Source organism: Erinaceus europaeus, chromosome 4, assembly GCF_950295315.1.
Source record: "Erinaceus europaeus chromosome 4, mEriEur2.1, whole genome shotgun sequence".
In the NCBI taxonomy this organism is placed as follows: Eukaryota; Metazoa; Chordata; class Mammalia; order Eulipotyphla; family Erinaceidae; genus Erinaceus; species Erinaceus europaeus.
This window is the reverse complement of record NC_080165.1, coordinates 73757407-73777483: the sequence shown is the minus strand read 5'-3', so window position 1 is coordinate 73777483 and position 20077 is coordinate 73757407. Positions and strand designations below refer to the sequence as shown.

The 20077-nt window shown below is 37.3% G+C and overlaps 1 pseudogene; it reads left to right on the top strand.

The window, feature by feature from the left end:
• LOC103118832 (YTH domain-containing family protein 2-like) overlaps positions 1-18220 on the top strand; it is a 36756-nt pseudogene extending 18536 nt beyond the window's left edge.
• The last annotated feature ends 1857 nt before the right edge of the window (positions 18221-20077 follow it).

Genomic DNA, 20077 nt, shown 5'->3' with positions numbered 1-20077 from the left:
AGGCATGTTTCTAGGGGCCCACACTATGGTATTTTTTGCTTGAGTTTGATAGAAAGGATAAAGTTGGATAAAAATATTATCTGAGAAAATAGTGTCAGAGTAGAGAAAAGGGCTAGAAAGTTGGATTAGGGCAGAGAGTAGCTTTCATTCTCAAAAAAAATTCTGTGGATTCAATTAACTACCTCCATCCATCTGACCCAACACATGTGTATATGTACATATATATATTTAGCACGAAAGCCTGTGCAACCTCTGAGTTCTTACTGGTCTCAGTTCACAGCTCATGGTCACAGCTGGGAACACTGCAGGCTGCACTCAAAAGTTTAAGACCGGTCTTCCTGGAGTGGCAGGAGAGGATATCCTGGCCTCCTTTCAGAGACTGGGGCAGTCCCTGCCATTTTTGCTTTATGGTGAGGCTAAAGTTCTGGGAAGTTCCACAAGGGTCTTATGATGACGTTCCTGTTGGAAGAGACCAGTGGTGGTACAGAGAATGGTCCATTAGAGGTCTAGGCCCATTATGTTTGTGTGGGAATCCAAGTGTTCTCTGACTAGTGTCCCAGATGATGAACCCTCCATTCGCTCTACTCAGAAGCCTAACTTAAATAGAAACAATAGAAATTCTAGTTACATAGGCTTTTTATCTGTAATAACTCAGTAAATTTACATCATTTATCATTAGAGAAAAGAAAATAAAAACCACTTTGAGTTACCACTTTGTCCCTTTGCTAAGGACTTACATAAAGAAAAGAGGATGATTCATTTTGTTGAGGATTTTGAGAACGTGGAACTCCCGTGCACTGTGAGTGGAAATACAAACTGATGGGGCTCCAGTGAAAAACAGTATATACAGTTCTTAAATAAATAAAAGTGGAAATGACTTATAGTCTTACAATAAAACTCCTAAGTATATTCCCAAAGGTTATAAAAACAATAATTCAAAAGGAAATATGCTCATCCATTTATATTTGCATTATTCACAATAGCCAATATATGAAAACAAACTAGACATCCATTGACAGAGGCTTGAATAAAGAAACGATGATACATATACATGCACATACACATATATACTAGATTAGCTATCACTTCAATTAAAGAAGGTGATACTGTATCATTCATGACAAAATTAAACTGGAGGTGATAATACTAGGTGAAATAAAAAAGATGAAAGACAACTACCTGATGTTTTCACTAATATATGGAATATAAATAAAATAAACATATTTCAAAAAGTAATAAAAACATCTCTTAGATTTCATGAAAACTATGATGGTTATAATTGGTGGCACAGGATTTGTTGGTGGGTATGGTGACTTACACGTACACGTGCACATACGTGGCTATGAAACTATACATGAAAACCATATAATTATGCAAACTACTGTTAAATCTAATAATAGGGGGCCGGGAGGTGCAGCAGGGTAAGCACACATGGTGCAAAGTGTAAGGACCAGAGTAAGGGTCCAGGTTCTAGCCCCTTGCAGGTGGGTGAAGCTTCACAAGCGGTAAAGCAGGTCTGCAGGTGTCTTTCTTTCCTCCTCTCACTTCCCCTCCATCCTTGATTTCACTCTGTCCTATCCAAAAACAAAGACAGAAATAACAACAATAACAACAACAAGGGCAAGAAAATGGGGAAAATAGCCTCCAGGAGCAGTGAATTCATAGTGCAGGCACTGGATTCCAGTGATAACCCTGGAGGAAAAAAATATATATATCTCTAAGAATAAAAATTACCAAAAATAAACTGGCTTGGAGTTGGGCAGTAGCACATTGCATTAAGTGCACATAGTGCAAAGCTCTAGGACTTGCACAAGGATCCCTGTTCCAGTCTAGCTCTCCACTTTCAGGTGGGTCGCTTCACAAGAGGTGAAAAAGGTCTGTAGGTGTCTTTCTCCCCCTCTTTTCTTAATTTCTCTGACCTATCCAACAATAGCAGCAGCAACAACAATGGAAAAAAAAATGGCTGCCAGGAGCAATGGATTTGTGGTGCAGGCACCAAGCCCTGAAATAACCCTGGAGAGGAAAAAAAAAAAAAAACCTAAGACACAGAAAATTCAAAATATACAATTATTTAAAGCTATGGTTCCAATGATTGCCCTGTTTTAAACTCTGGTTTATGACCTGGATGTGACTTGAAACTCTATTCTGTTTCTGATATACATATAAGTCATACTTGCTGGTTTCTAGAAAGCCCCTCAATTGGACTTGCCTCTTTTGGAATCTACTTTTCCTGAGCTTGTTTCAGATTAGAGCCTTACCCCCCTCCACAGCCTACTTAACTTTACTTTGATATCTTCAACATGACATTAAGCTTTATATTTTCTTTTCTTGTCCATAACCCAAAGGCAGTTGATTAGTTGTCAGTGGGATAGGAAGCTTATTTATAACCTTATAGCAGTGGTTATCAAAATTGGTTGGTGATTGAAGAGACTCCCTAGTTCCATTTTAAATGGTGTTTTCCTGCAGTTACAGAACCTAGATATAGCCCAGGGGCTAAGGGATAGGATACATCTGCACATATATCCACAAATTAGAGGAAAGCGTACATTGGGATGACAGTGCTCAACAGTCTGCAGTGAATAGACTTAGACTCAATAAGTTCAGCAAGCAAGTAGAAAGACCTAAAGCAGATACCATTAAGTACCTAATCAAATATTTACTACTTTGGCCTAGTTGCCCTCCTCTCCTACCCCCTACTATACTTCCCTCTATCTCATTAAGTCTAACCTTGTCAGATAAAGTAAGGACTACAAAAGCTGGATAAGGGAAAGAGACTGGCATACACTAATGATGGCCTTGTTGGTCATACCAGGCCACACCATCATTGGGAAAAGATAGCAGTCAGGAAATCCTTGGATTCCCACATAGATGTGATGGGCTTAGACCTCTAATAGAGTCCTCTATCCACCATCACTTGTCACTTCCATCAGGAACATCATCATAATCCCTCTTGTGGGCCATTCCAGGAATTTGTCCTCACTATCAAATAGCAATGGTAAGAACTACCCCACTCTCTAAAGGCAGGCTGTGTCATCCTACCCTGCCATCTTGCGTGGTCCTAAAAGATTGGTCCTGAAATGAGTGCAGCCTAGAATGTTCCCAGCTGTGACCATGAACTTTGAGCTTAGGTTGACAGTGACTTCAGAGGTTAAACAGGCCCTTGTGATAAACATGAATATATACAGACCCTGGATCAGGTTGATGAGGTAAATAGTTTTGTTCCTAGATCTATAAGTTTGGAAGCTACTCTCTGCCCTAATCTAAATTTTTAGTCCTATTCTCAAGTCTGACACTGTCTTCCCAGATAATATTTTTTGTTAACTTTCAAACTCCAACAAAAAATTTGAAAGCCATGGGCCCCTAGAAATATACCCAAAATAGACTTCTAGCTTCTATCTACCTTAAGTTCCCTATTCTCAGATGATCTATTCTTACTTCATGGTTCCTGTTCATTAACCATTTTGTCCTGTTTTACATCTTGCTGCCTTTTAGCCACCAACCTGCAGATGCCATCATGATTCTGTCTTGACTTCCCTAGTCAGACACCCTTACCAATGTGTCCTGGAACCTCACCTCTCCAGAGCCCTACCCTACTAGGGAAATATAGAAACAGGCTGTGGGGTATATATAGACCTGCCAATGTTCATGTCCAGTGGAGAAACAATTACAGAAGCCAAAACTATTTACTTGTATACCATTAATCTCTCTAATAAAAATATATATTTATTTATTTGCTGGAGCTCTCCTTTTGTGAAGAATTTTACTCAACTTAATTAAAAGTCACTTTCTTATCTGAGGTCTTAAACTTGTTGCGTACTTATTTGGACTACTGACTACCTCATTTCCATTTTAAAATTGCACTTTATCTTTATCTTTTTTTACTTGGCTTCTCTCAGAGAGCACTGTTTTTCATTCTTTCTGTAGTTCATGTCTTAATTTAATACCCAAAGATCCTCTGAAAGCACTGGTTTATAGTCATCTGCCTTGGACTTTACAATGCTTTTAATCTTTGTTTTATCCACATTTCTGTCTTAGTTCTAAATTCTTGTCCAGAAATTTCTATAAACAGTGACCAAACTTTAAAGTTGTATGAATTTGTATTAGTTGAGAATTTGTATGGTGCATTGTATGACAATACAATAGAACTTCTCCAGGACTATTAGTGATCACCTTCTGTTTGTCTTACTTCTTAACTTAGCCCTTGACACTGACACAATTCTTAGCAACATTAGTCAATTTGTGTTCAATGAGTATCTTATTCATCTATGTTATTTTTATAAAGTAACCAACAGCTTAAAGTTATTATGGAATTTTCATCTAAAAACAAAGAATTGCATTGTGAATAAACATGTTTTTGAGAGACATTCTATTGCCAATTAAAAAATACAGCTTCAGTGGCCACCAATACACTATCAAAACATATTCTAGAATCTACATTGTTTATGCATGGCAAAGGTTAATAGTATTACCAAAGGAATGTGACCTTTCTATTACTGAACATTTTTCACATGGCAGACATCTTTTCTGCTTTAAAATAATAGTTGAGTAGGCTTTTTCAGCATATTAAAATAGTAATGGAGTATGTGGTTTACATATGAGAGAAACAATAGAAAATGAATAGAATTATGAATATACAAAAAGCAATTCTGGTGAAGAACAGGGCACATTAAGAAGTCTTAATGAGGAGGCACTATTTCAGCAGTTCCTTAAACCTTTTAGTAGGTGTGAAGATGTGATATAGATATTCCAGACATGGAATGCAGAGTATGAGAATTGGGGCAGGTGGAGGGCTGATTGGTGAATTGTATGCTCCTAAGACACTGGTATGAGTGGTTTGAGAGAAGTGTATATGCAATGCTTAGCGCACAATAAATACCCCTTATAAGGGTATCACACCAATGACAGACAAGAAAGATTCTATAAGGAATTCACTAGGTGGTGCTATTACTTCTTTGGCAACATCTTTATTATAAGTGGCAAAATGTTTGTAATTATTGGTAAATTTTTGTGCTTCCTCTAGAAAGACTGTGTAAATAGATACAACCCAAGGCAGTGCAATCTTTCAGTCCCTGTTAATGGCTCAGGGAATACTAGGAATGAGGACTTTCAAATGGCATGGAAAACACTAACAGAATAATTGAGATTCCTAGCCAGCATGTGATAGAAAGATTTTGTTGTTTTTTTTTTAACCTTTAAATAGTGTGGGCAAACCTTTGGCTTTCTTTCTTTTTTCTTTTTTTCTTTTTTTTTCTTTTTTATTTAAGAAAGGATTAATTAACAAAACCATAGGGTAGGAGGGGTACAACTCCACACAAGTCCCACCACCCAATCTCCATATTCCACCCCCTCCCCTGATAGCTTTCCCATTCTCTATCCCTCTGGGAGCAGAGACTCAGGGTCGTTGTGGGTTGCAGAAGGTAGAAGGTCTGGCTTCTGTAATTGCTTCCCCGCTGAACGTGGACGTTGACTGGTCCGTCCATACTCCCAGTCTGCCTCTCTCTTTCCCTAGTAGGGTGGGTCTCTGGGGAAGCGGAGCTCCAGGACACATTGGTGGCGTCTTCAGTCCAGGGAAGCCTGGCGGGCATCCTGACGACATCTGGAACCTGATGACTGAAAAGAAAGTTAACATATGAAGCCAAACAAATTGTTGAGCAATCATGGACCCAAAGCTTGGAATACTGGAGAGGAAGTGTTAGGGGGGTACTCACTGCAAACTCTAGTGTACTTTCAGGTATATATTTTGTAGTAGTTTACGGATACATGTGAACATATGTTCTCTCTCACAGAAACTGGTGTATATCTAGGTTTTGGGACTTTGTTAGAAAGTGAACCACCTGAGATGGAATTAGAGTATACTATGAAAGGAAAGGTCTCACCCGAGTAATGAAGCTGAAGGGTTGTCATTCCACACGTGAAGTCTCTGGACACAGTCCTATTTCACTTTCTATTTGGGAAACAGGAATATAAATCCCTATTTTTTAAAATTGCTTTACTAGGTGAAATAATGGTTTATAAAACAGTTGTTGTCACCTAAGTACTCTTTCTTATCACCCTTAGATACTTGTCTGTGACTGCTACCAACAAATGTATTCTTCCTCCACCATCATGGATTTTCTTGTTCCTTTCACCGCTTCCCCACTTCCCCACTTTAGAGTATTTAGTTCCTATATACTAGACAACAACTAGTCAAAGTCTCACCTTGAGATTTCCTTTCTTTTATCTCTTAAACTCCATATGTGAGTGAGGTCATCTTGTTTTCCTCCCTGTCTCACCTCAAAAACTGTTTCAGTCACCATCCAAAGTGTAGTAAAGGAGATTTTTCCATTTTTTATGGTGAATAGTACCATTATATTAAATTCTAAATTTCTGTAATTTTCAAAATCATGTAATAGAAAATATCATTAAAAGGGATTTATTTATTTATTTATATTATTTAAGAAAGGAGACATTAACAAACCATAGGATAAGATGGGTATAGTTCCACACAATTCCCACCACCCGATCTCCATATCCCTTCCCCTCTCCTGATAGCTTTCCCATTCTATATCCTTCTGGGTGTACGGACCCAGGATCGTTGTGGGTTGCAGAAGGTGGAAGGTCTGGCTTCTGTAATTGCTTCCCCGCTGAACATGGGCATTGACTGGTCGATCCATACTCCCAGTCTGCCCCTCTCTTTCCCTAGTAGGGTGGGTGTCTGGGGAAGTGGAGCTCCAGTACACCTTGGTGGTATCATCAGTCCTGGGAAGTCTGTTTGGCATTGTGCTGGCATCTGGAACCTGGTGGCTGAAAAGAGAGCTGACATAAAAAGCCAAACAAAGTGTTGAACAATCATGGACCTAAAGACTGGAATAGTGCAGATGAAGTGTTGGGGGGTATTCCCTGCAGGCTCTTGTATACTTCTGCTTCCAGGTATATATTTTCCCCTAGTTTATGGGCACATGTGAACATATGCTCAGTCTCCTGGAACCTGGACTATAGTTTGGGGACTTTATTGGGGAGAGGAAGACCTGGAATGGAATTAGAGAATACTATGAAAGGAAAGGTCTCACCTGAGTGATGAAGCTGAAGGGTCGTCATTCCACACCTGAAGTCTCTGGACACAGTCTGAAGTGAAGCATGCTGGGGTGGCGTTTAGGTTGCGATCCGCGGATTCAATATTATTTGATTTGAATTAAGAGAAGCATGCAGGAAAGTGGGCCCCACCCTAAGGTTTCAGGACTGGGAGAAATATAGGCTCTATAGTGGAAATGTGAGCTTCCTGCTGTCTTAGGGTTCAAGAAGATAATGGATAGTTATTGTTATCATCACATTATTTGGTGAATGGGTTAACTTTGAAAAGTCCCTTTGTTAGGGTTTGGAGTATAATACCCAGCATCTTGTATATAGCTGTGCTACTGGTTGCTTCTGTTCTCCCTGGTCTAGGCTTTTGAGATTGATCATGTGTCTAGAACTTCTTAAAAGGGATTTTATATAATGTAGCTGATAGGTTTTTTTTTTCCTATAACCTCTGACAGGGCCTTTCACTACTCTGGGTTGACTTTCTCATCTAGAAAAAGAGAGATATAGAGAGAGATAGATACAGAGAGGATGACATTACAACACCATTTCTCCCTATGTAGTAAGAACCAGGCTTGAATCTAGATCATATATATAGTAGAACAAGTGGCTTCCTAGATAAGCTATTTTGCCAGTCCATTGTTGATAGTTTTAATTACAATCAACTTAATGTGCTCTAGAAATAATTAAAATATATAATTCTTAAATAGAATTATAGCATATACTACTGGGTCATATGCTAATTTTGAAATATGTAACTTCTTATGTCAATTCATCAGGCATTATTTTTGTCATTGATTTTGACATCTAAGGAAAAAGATTGGCAGGTATTTTAACAACATATGCAGTGAAGTGACAATTTAAATCTAAAATTCACTGGAATAATTATACCTCCAATTATCCCTATTAGTCTACAGAGCATATTTTGTTGTTGCATCTTAATGAAACAAGAAACATTGTCTTTCTCCACTCTATTCAGACTCTTCGCTGTTGGTACTATGTGTAAGCCTGATAGAGCTTAGGGAGAACCACCTCCGTCCTTGGATGGAGGTCTGAGAAAATAACCTCTTGGTAAGTCTCTCTCAACCGAGGTGAGCATAAGGGAGGAAACTCAGACTTGGTTCTTTCCTTCTTGACTCTCAGGCCCACAGAAAGCCCGGTACTTCCCTTCATTAACTGCAGGCCACATGGCCTTAGATTCACTTATTCAAAGTCACCTTCTGATCACAGAAGAACACACCTTATCACACACTTCATCACACACCTCAGACCCCAGACAAGAGAAATTCCAAACTATATGGCTCTTTGATATCCATCTTCTCTCTGTCTCATCCTACTGGTTTAACCCCTATGCTTCTGTCAAATACCTTTGGATAATTAAGTTGCTTGCGTCATGGAGAATAACTGTCTTGTATCTCATCAATCCCTGTCATACCAGCCCCCTACCTTAGGGGCATGCTGACCGTTAAGAAACCTGTAATTTCTGACATATTTCAACAATAATTCCCTTTGTTGCTTTTTTATTTAATTCATGTCCACTTTGCTAATAAACAGATTCTAGGATTCTAGGCACACTAAGAGTCCCCTGGTGTCTTTTACTTCGTGTCACCCCTGACGTGAGCGAGAAAGAACCAGTCTGTTACCTTTCCCCTAGAGACCACCCCAAACCAGAGAGAGAGAGATACCAAAACTTCGCCTCCTTAAATTTTTAAAAATTATTTAGGAAAAAAATTTTAATTAGTTTAAGTAGAAACTCACATTTTAGTAAATCATTTTTAGTGGAATTCTGTTAGGAAAATGACAAATGATTTTCATGAGACAAGTAGATGAATGATACGATATTTTCTTCACTGAAGATTTGAACACAAATTTAGAACACGGGGCTTAAAAACAAAGTGAGAAAATAAGTAAAGTGTGTGTGTGTGTATGTGAAGAAAACTTAGACTGAATTAAAAGACATTATGCCCTCCACCCATCAAAGTAGCAATGTTTCTAAAGAGGAGCAACAAGAACAACAACAATAACAACAAAAAAGCAGAGGTCAAGTACCATAGGCAAGTGAACAAAACAAAGTTTGTCAGTAGTGTATCTGTATATTGGATGCATGATTATGTGCAGTCAAGTAGAAAAATTGTGAAAGGGGAAACCAACAAAATAGAATATACATTTTCACCAAGAGCAAATGTTAGAAATTGGTTGCTAGTTATGTCTGCAAATACATTTGAGTTTACGTACTAGCAATGGTTTTGAAAAGTACCATTCCTTAATATTTCAGGTAACATGGCTGATATATTTACTTCTGTCAAGCATTTTCTTACAGCATTTCCATTATAATCTGGTAAGTGGATGCTAAGCTATACGCTTGACATACTGTCTTCTTGAGACCTAGAATATTGCCCTAGATTTCTCAGTGACTTCAAGTCATTGCTTGAATGTTGCTGTCTTCTAAAATAACCTAGAACTCCTTTTGCATTCTTTCTTTACTGCTCCTCAAATTTCATGTTATCAAAGATGATCACCTACTTTGCTGACAAAAACTAATGCTCACAGATTTCAAGATTTTCTCTTTGTATCAACATGCCTACTAAACAAGCTCCTTACCGTTGAAGTGGACTATTGTGAGTTCATGCCAGTTCTATTTGGATGAAAGTCTAATTATTCAATGTCTGAATCATCAAAAGCTGTCACTTGTGACACTATACTGTCTGTTCTCTTTCTGAAGACCATTAGCTAAAGATAGTGATGCTACAAAATATCATGACAAATGGTGGACACATTGTTTTGCTATAACTATAATTGAAGTTTCAGTGTTCTTTTGTTACTGTTTGGACTTACTGGAGCCTGAAACTCCAATTCTTCCTCCATATCCTCTTTTATACCATTAATCTCCAGTACTTTTCATCTTATTTCCTAGACTCTGCTATGCAAATCATTTCCCCCAAATTGACATATACTACTCTAATCTACCCTACTAATCTTTTAACCAGTAAAATCCTCTGCAATTATTATTCAGAATGCAAAGTAGTCTGTAATATTTTTGAATCAGGATGACAACCTACCAAAAATTCAGCATCTAAACCACTTAAAACTCTTCAGTGTTTTCCCACTGCTATCAGGGAAAAGTTCAAGACTGTTAGTTTATCGGGCTTCACATATACCTGAATATTATCCAATTTATTCTCTTCCCCATTCTCAATGTAGGCATATAAGGTAATAATTTTTCCTAACTCTTGCTATGTGACAACTCTATTTAGCCTCTAGGCCTCTATACATACCAAATCTTTTACATCAGATCTGGCAAAAATCCTAGTCATTCTTCAGCTAAAAGCTCAAAGGTTCTTTCTTTCTTTTTTTTTTCCCCTAGGCTGTATATCTCTTCAACATCTCCCTTGTATTAAGTTTAATCTTTAGTTTCAATATTGTGCCTCACACAAAAGATCAAAATAAAAATAAGTTTATTTGTTTTTGATTACTTACCAAGGAGTAACATAAACATTTCCATGTACCTTTTCTACTTTATCTAGAAGCCCTTGCATTCAGAGATTAGAATTTACACTGCTAGAATGGTGCCTAGCAGAGTTATTATATACAAGTTTTGAATGAGTAATGGAATGAGTGAATTAGCAGAAGAGGTGCCTGTCCCTATGCTTAGACAAAGTGTGATCCTAGTTATTATGATTAAAGTAGAAATCCTTGAGATCTCTAAGGACTATGTTGGCATGGAAGAACTTTTGAGTATTATAAATTATTGCCCATATAGTAGAAATATAAGTGACAAGTGTCTGAGTACTCAGAGACTAGGCTTTTTCTTCTCCCTTGAGAAAAAATATTGAATTAGAAGCAGGAAGTGAAATTTGAAAGCCTGTCTGATTATAAGGAAGAACTGTTTAAGTAGAAAAATGTAAAAGAAATGTAGGGGAAAAAAGCTTCATGAGAGGGAGAACAAGTGTAAAAAAACTGGAGGTGAGGGGCCGACTGATAGCATAAGCACATGTCGCAATACACAAAGACCAGAGTTTGAGCCCCCAGTCCCCATCTTCAGGGTGAAAGTTTTGCAAGTGGTGAAGCAATGTTGCACGAGTCTCTTTATCTTTCTCCCATCTCTACCACCCTCTTCACTCTCAATTTCTGGCTGACTCTGCTATCTTTATCCAATAAATAAATAAAGATAATAAAAATAAAAGAAAACTGGAGGTGGAAAGGGATTTTTAAAAATTGTGGATTGTAAATTTATATTTATTGAAGAACACTATAATATATATTCAAATTAAACACTAAAATACTTAATTACTGAAACTGATTCTAATTCAACCTTAATAGTTAATTATTTTCCTTTTTTGTGTGTAACTCCATACTGACAAGAGAACTCATAGAACCAAGAGGTTTATTTAGAAATTCTTAAAAATCATTTACATTGACACTCTAATTTAGCCATTTTATTGGCTCTGCAGTGAAAACTCTTGAGTTTCTGGATAGCTATTATTATAATCATGTTACACATAAGAATAAGACTTGTGTGGGGAGATAGAATAATTGTTAAGAAAAATAATTTGATGGCAGGAATATAAGGTTCCAACTTCAATCTCCAGTACTACCATATGCCAGAACTGAGCAGTGCTCTGGTTAATTAACAATAATAATAATAATAACAACAACAAAATTAAAAATCCATGATTTTTAGTAGTTCATAGACTTAGCCAAATTCACAGTTAGTAAGTGAAAAGACGGGACATGCGCCAGGTCTTCCAACATTAATCCCACACACCACATGTTCTCTACTACCTTCCATGCTACTGCTGAAAAAACAGAATCCTTGATGCACTACTTTATAGTTCTGCCATTAAAAAGTAAATAAAGACCAGAGGAATCAACAATTAGAAAAAGAATCTGCAAAATTTTAAAGAACTATAAGAAATATTTTTAATATAAGCCATATCACATTATAAGGTTACAAAAGTTTCAGCTGTGCATCATTGAAAATCAACATTAGTATATATACTGATTTTACTTTTATATACTTTGGATCCTAAGCTTATGCATCACTTACAGAAGAAGTACTTGTTCCTGTTTAAGTGTATTTCCTCCAATAAGCTACTACACTAACTGTCCTATGATTATCATTATCATTGTCATTCAGTAAATATTTATGAGCATTTATATCAGGTAAAAGACTAAAAGGTAACATAGGCAAAATATCTGTTTATCATTGAGTTGAAATCTAGTCGGCAAGATTATTATTAAAACATAAGAACACATGAAGTTAAATATATTCAAAGAAAACAAATACCAAGTTATGAGAGTACCATGATGAGTAATCTCATCTAACGGTAGAGACAAGAAAGATATTATACTGTAGTTTACAATGGAGGGAATGGGGACACAGAACTCTGGTGGTAGGAATAATGTGGAATTGTATCCTGGTTATTTTGTAATTTTGTTAATCACTCATAAAAAAAGAGAAAAAAAACTAAAAAAAAAAAAGAATCAAACAAAAGTGTTATAGAATTTGTCTGACCTGAATCTTACATATTGAGGAATAGCTTCAACTATTGAATACAATGCAAATATAGACTATTTCTGGAGGAGACTATACAAATGTGCACACATTTTTTATTATAATATAATCAAATTTACATTTTGGTAAAGCATCAATACCAGGTATGAAGTAGAGACAGGATGTTAAATATCTAACATGTTAATGTCAGGGTTTCAGATTTCATGGTATAGGTGATACACATTAAACAGAATGTCTAAATGCTATCTGTGTTAAGATAGGTGACTCTGACTACTGGATAAAAGAAGGATTAAAGGGCAATTTTTTAATCTATTTATCTTTTAACCAATAAGTCATATGAAACCAAACTAATATGATACATATATTCAGTAGTAAAAAAACCCTACAGAACTAGAGCACACTTCATATTTCTCATGGTTTATATTTTTGTTCACACAAGTATCTGGAGTTTTTTGTTTGTTTTGCCTCCAGGGTTATCAGGGCCTGAACTATGAATCCACTTCTCCTTCTGCCATTTTTTTTTTTGTTGTTGTTGTTTGTTTGTTCGGATAGGACAGAGAAATTGAGAGGGGAGGAGATAATAGAGAAGGAGAGACAAAAACACCTGCAGATCTAGTTCACTGCTTATGAAGCGACCCTGCCCACCATAGGTGGGGAATTTGGGGCTCCAACCAGGATCCTTGAGCTCCATACTTTGTGAGCTTAACCAGATGTTCCTACAAGGAACTGGTGCTACTATATTTGGGATAGAAAACTGCTTCCTATTCATCAGTGTTTCCAAAATTCAGACAAGTAAACAAGAGAGAGCAATCTTAATTCTGAAGAGCTAAGACCGAATCTCTACAGATGATGTTAAGTATCTTTCTAAATAATAGTTACTCTATTTTATAAAGTGATATTTTTTGAAAATACTTCAGAAGAAGAAAAATCTTTTGATTTTATCTCCAAGTCGTGACCCCAGGGTAATTTTAGCTCCACATTGCCTGTCAGGCTATTATGAAATCTAGAAATCTAAGATATACCTGACTTTTCAGGGAGTTCTTACACTGCCTGTTCTATGGTTAGAGTCAGCGCTTTCAAACAATAACTTTTCTTTAGAGAATTATCTAAAAGGAAAATCAGATAGAAACTTTTTTTTCTTTTTTATTTTAAGGAAAAAGACATATTTATTCGAAGCTCATGTTCTAAAATTTCTGCTATATCCAATCTTCTTAGTAATTTAATTGGTCGTAAACTGTGTTGGAATCAGAATAATGTAAAGAGTTTTGTAACTAAATAACACAGCTTCCTCCCAAATTGGGGGAAGTTGTTAGAGGTTTTTTTATTTTTTTATGGTTTGTGAAGTATGAATAAGCAAAATTTTACATAGCTAAATTATGGTATAGCATAATAGAGTGAGTTTTCATAACTGGAAGCTACTAACATATATCTGTTTCAATTTTCCTTATGTAATTCAATGAAAACAAAGATCAATATGTGTTGATATAGTCAAAGACATAGAAATTCAATGTGTGTGGTGTTTGTTTGTTTGTCACTAGGGTTATTGTTGGAGCTCAGTGTCAGCAGGACTCCACTACCATTTTCTGGCAGCTATTTTTTACTTTATCTCTTTTGATAGGTGAGAGACAGAGAGGAGAGATAACTACAGCATTGATTCTTATAAAGAAAATAAAAATTGAAATCATTGGCACAGACATTTGGAAGGTAGAAGAAGGAACTGTCAAAGATTATCAGTCCTTCTAGATGCCAAGATGGTGAAGGACACTAGTCTGAATACAATATTCTTCTAGAACTCTAGACAGAACTCTCTGTGACAGTTGATAGTCAAAAGATAGTCACTTAAAAGGAATGTTATTTAGTTTGAGGGCTACCTTAAGCTTTTTTTTTTCAATCCTTTTTATTTTGGATTGCACAAAAATTTGTCTATGGACGTACCACCCTGATTATGTCTGATCTTGGAAGCTAACCAGGATGGGAGACATATATTAGATCCTATAAAAAGTTCTTTATCTCTGCTTACCATGAAAGTAAGATCAGTTAAAGATTGTTAATAATTAAGGGGTCAGGCAGTGGCATACCTGGTTAAGTGCACACATTACAGTGCATAAGGACCCAGGCTCAAAGCCCTGGTCCCTACCTGCGGCGGGGGGGGGGGGGGGGGAGCTTCACAAGTGGTGAAGCAGTGCTGCAGTGTCTCCCTGTCTCTCTCCCTATCGCTCCCTCATCTCTCAACTTCTCTCTGTCTCCATCCAATAATAAATAAATAAATATACAAAAATTATTTAAAAATAAAAAACAATTATTAATAATCATAGTCATCCTTTGTTAGGATTCACTGCTTTGATTGTTTTTTGTTTGTTTGTTTGTTTAGATAGATACAGAGAGGTAGAGAGAGGAAAAAAGACTACTATACCAAAGATTCCTTCAGTGTAGTGGGTACACTTACCCTTGGTCAAACACATTGCAAAGTAATACACTGTCCAAATGAGCTATTTTGTCAGCTCACCCTTAGTATTTTACACTCCCTGCATAAAAGCAAATAGAAATTGAAATTTCAAAAATTCATAGAATTAGAAATCTGGGGCTACATTTTCTTGTTTTTAATTGATACATTTGAACATGGAAATAATTTTATGTGAATTTCTACTCATTTGAGTGTATGCTTTTTGGGCAAGACTACAATGTCTGCTATTTATATGATGGAGGAAACTGATTAACTATAAAGAAGATTAAAAAGAAAATATCACACTTTCTAGAACACTCTGTCATAGCCTGTGGGTTGCAGAACATCAAGCTTGCTTTCACAGTGAAAACTTTCATTTCCTGTACAAAATAAAAGATACAACTTCCTAAGTGATTTCTAGTGATTCTATGAGAAAGCATTTATAAAATTAAAATTAAAATTTTCCTTGTCACACATGTGTATTTTCATGTTTTACCTGCATAATATTCTAGTACAGGAGTATATCTTTGTGTTTCTCCATACAACTTACTATAAACAACCAAAGCAGATGGATTGCCCAAATAAGTAACACCAATTGGCACTAAATAGTGCATAAATCTCATCTCAATAAACAATTTCCACTTTCTTCATTCCTAAGAACAAATAGAACAACACAGTCATTTCACCTTGGTTCATTAGTTCACCCTTTTGCCTTCTCTGTTACCCATGTTTTGCTCACTTAATTGCCATAATCATATGCTCAGTGATGGCATATAGTGGGCATGGCAGGTGAAATTTGTAATAGTTTAAGCCTGCTGATTATACAAAAACCAAGACAATACAATGAACAGCATGAAGATAAAATGGTGTGAAAAACACAAACTTGGAGCTGGGAGGTAACGCAGCGGGTTAAGTGCCCATGGTGCAGAGCACAAGGACCTGCATAAGGATCCTGGTTCCAGGCCCCAGCTTCCCACCTACAGGGGTGTTGCTTCACAAATGGTGAAGCAGGTCTGCAGATGTCTATCTCCACCCCCCTTCCTCTCTCCATTTCTCTCTGTCCTATCCAATAACATCTACATCAATAACTACAACAATAAAAAAGTACAAAATGGATATGTATATTAAAAGGATGGATTAAATAATGATGCTTTTGACTGTACTTGAGTCAACAGGCAAGGCCCAATAATGCATATACCACCATGTCAGATTCCATTTACACAGTTACTACAGTCTCTCCATTGACTTCTCTTATTCTTTGAGGGAAGTTATTTGGTCTACTTGGGATGACACAGTCATGCCCTTTCTATGGACACATGAGCAATGGAGAGCCTCACTTCCTACCAGATGCAATGTTTGGGCAACCAGGAGCCCTAGGTAGTACTTCTTTTCTTGGTCAGTATGGTTTTAATTCAGTGGAATTGACTTCTCAGTCTGGGGAAATAACACTTTTCAGGAACAGTCTACTCAGAGCTCTGGATATAGCAGCAATCATGTGTATGCACCTAGCTCCATAGGTGGAACCATAATTGATGGATAGTCAGCTTTTGTCAGTGAGTGCTGGGAAATTGTGCAGATGCAGTCACATCTGCCATGTTGTGCCCTCAGGGCACTTTTGATTCCCCGCGATAGTTGGAGTGCTCTGGTTACTCCTCCCCCTTCCCATTCTCATGAGAGTTATTATCCTACCCTGGAGTGCTATAGTTACTCCTCCCCCTTCCCATTCTCACGAGAGCTATTCCCATAAAAGACCTCCTTCTGCTGCACCTCACTCTCTTGCCAGCCCTTCACTTCTGTGGTTAGATGCAGGGAAGGTTGCTGCGTGAGGCAGGCGGCCATTTTTGCTACCTCCATGTGGCCCAAGCTGCTTCTCTCTCACCCAACTCTGAAGTGCCAGTGCAAATAAAGATTTGTGTTTCCTCTTCACTCTTGATCTCCTCTCTCTCTTCTCTGTGGCACAGCTCGACAAGTGAGACTCTCAATAAAGCTCTTGGCACGGATACTATAGACAAAGGGATGTCAGCACTGAAGTTGGGTAGCTCTGAAATTGCAAGCAATGTCCCAAAAGTTGTAGACTCTGCTGTTGGTCCATTACTAGTAACATCATGACTTCCAATAGTTTTCCTCCAGCTACCGTTGCTCCATGAAAAACTGCATCTTGGGCTGATATTGCTAGCAAACCTGCAAAACAGAAATCTAAGTTGAAGACCAAGAATGGCATTACAGGGTCAAGTCTTTCTCCACCTCTAATTAAGCATAACATGGATATCGGAACTTGGGATAACAAGGGTCTTGTGGCAAAACACCCCTCACAGAATTTGGTTCAGAATATAGGTCAGCAGCCAAACTAGGGGTCTCTGCAGCCTGTAGGTCTGCAGGCTCATAATAGCCCACCAGTAGCCCAGACCTCTGTAGGACAGCAGAGACATTGCTCCCATCTCCACCACAGCTTGCCCCTCGCTCAGTCCAGCAACAGGCAGCTCGTCCAACCCACTGGGTAGCACTTTGGAACCGTGACAGCTTTAGATGGTAATGGAGTAGGACAGTTTCAGGCTGTATCTGGATCTACTCCTTCTGAACCTCATCCAGTATTGGAGAAGCTGCAGTCCATTAATAACTATAATCCCAAGGATTTTGACTGGAATCTGAAACATGTCTGGGTTTTCATCATTAAGAACTATTCTGAGGATGATATCCACCATTCCATTAAATATAATATCTGGTGAAGCATGGAGCAAGAGACTGGATGCTGTTTATCACTCCATGAATGGGAAGGACCCCATTCACTTCCTTTTCATTGTCAATGGCAGTAGAGATTTCTGTGGTGTTACAGAAATGAAATCTGCTGTGGACTACAACACATATGCAGATGCGTGGTCCCAGGACAAATGGAAAGGCCATTTCAATGCATAGTGGATTTTTGTGAAGGACGCTACTAATAGCCAACTGTGACATATTCACCTTGAGAACAATGAGACTAAACCAGTGGCCAACTCCAGGGACACTCAGGAAGTGCCTCTGGAAAAGGGTAAGGAGGTGTTGAAAATTATAGCCAGCTACAAGCACACCACTTCAATTTTTGATGACTTTTCACACTATGAAAAACACCGAGAGAAAGAGGAAAGTTTTAAAAATGAATGTCAAGGTCATGGGAAATAAGGCAGTTATGTATAGACTATGGCAATGGTTGCATCTATATACCCTAAGAGGGGAAAAAATGACCTTCAAGAGAATTAGGTCTTTTTTTTTTTTCATTTCATTGACATCAGAGATTATTTTGATTGCAGACTTGCAGTTTAACTATTGTAATTTCACAAAAGAAAAAAAAACTAAACAAAAAAAAAGTCCCTCTAGTTTAGGTAAAAATGCCCCTTTTATTTTGGTTTTGGTTGTAATTTCATAGCAAATGCCTTTTTTTATTTTTACTGTTTTTCAATTTTTTAAGTTCATAAATGCATACAGTTTTCTCTAATTTTTAAACCCTTTCCTTGCCCCATCTTGACATTTGCACTTGGAGAACACTTGAGTTTCAAAGGTTTGGATCTTCCATCCTAGAAAGTGGGAATTTGAGTTTTCCTTCCAAGTTGGAAGAATATTTTTATGGCTAATTTAATAGTGTTACTCAAGGTTGTGTCTTCAAGGGTGGTTCATTTCTGTGATCCTTTGTTACCCAAAGTAAAATAATAGTAGTCTGATTAAGTCAGTATTAATTTTATTTCAAAGCTAAGAACATTGGTTAAAAACCTGTTTACAAGGGGCCAGACAGAAGTGCAGCAGGTTAAGTGCACATGGCATAAAGCACAAGGACTGGTGTAGGGATCCCTGGTTTCAGCCTGGGGCTCCCCATCTGCAAGGGGTCACTTCACAAGCTGTGAAGAAAGAATGCAGGTGTCTTTTTCTTCCCTCCTCTGTCAATTTCTCTCTGTCCTATCCAACAGCAACAGTAATAACAACAATAACAATATAACAAGGGTGGGCCAGGAGCACTAGATTTGTAGTGCAAGCACCAAGCCCCAGCAATGTCCCTGGAGGCAAAAAAAAAATGTTTTTTTAATTAAATAAATGCATTTCTTTTTTTTTTAAACCAGAGCACTGCTCAGCTCTGGCTTATGGTGGTGCTGGGGATTGAACCTGGGACCGCTGAGCCTCAGGATGAAAGTTGTTCCCATTATGCTGTTTTCTGAGCCTGAAATGTATTTTGGGAGAGAAAAATATTGTAAAATGTGTAGTTTCTTCAGTTTCTTGTTCAGCCAATGAGGAAAGGGCATTGCTTTCCTTTTTATCATTAATCACCGTGAGATTCTGTTGAGCATCACTTTTTAAAAAGAAAACACTTCAGGTGGTTTTCATTGCTTTTAGATTAAAAAAAAAAAAAGTTGAACTAAAGTTTTGATCTAGTCCATACCCATTCACACACATTGAGTTGACTTACTACTATTTTCTGAAATGCTTATTTTTAGTTTATCTTTTCTGAATTTTTCATTATTTATTTTGTTTTTAAAATACATTTTTTATTTGGATAAAGACAAAGACAGAGGTAAATTGATTGGGAAAGAGGGAGAAAGTGAAAGCAAGAGAGATATAGCACAACTTTGCCTTTTATGAACCCTGCAAGTGGGGATCAGGAGCTTGAACCCAATTCCTTTGAGCACCGTAACATGGGTGCTGTACCAAGTGTGCCACAAGCTGGCCTCTGTATTTTTTGTGTGTTTAAGATTTATATAGTTATGAGAAAAAGAGAGAACTATACATCACTCTAGCACATGCAATGTCAGGGATAGAATTCGGTACAACAAGGATGCAGAGGTTACACAGGCTGTGGGGAATTGCACACTTCTTACCCTACAATCTTGTCAAGCACTATTAAATCAATTTAAAAAAAAAGAATTTGAGACCTTACACCTGAGTACAATGTTTTATCCCCTGAGTCACCTTTAATGTCACATATTTTTAATGTTCTAAATCCTATTATTGTTTTTATACTTTCTTATAATTTTCAAATTAAAAGTTCTATCATTGTGATGCCATTTCACAAGAGGGAATGTGGTGCTATAGTATTTCTA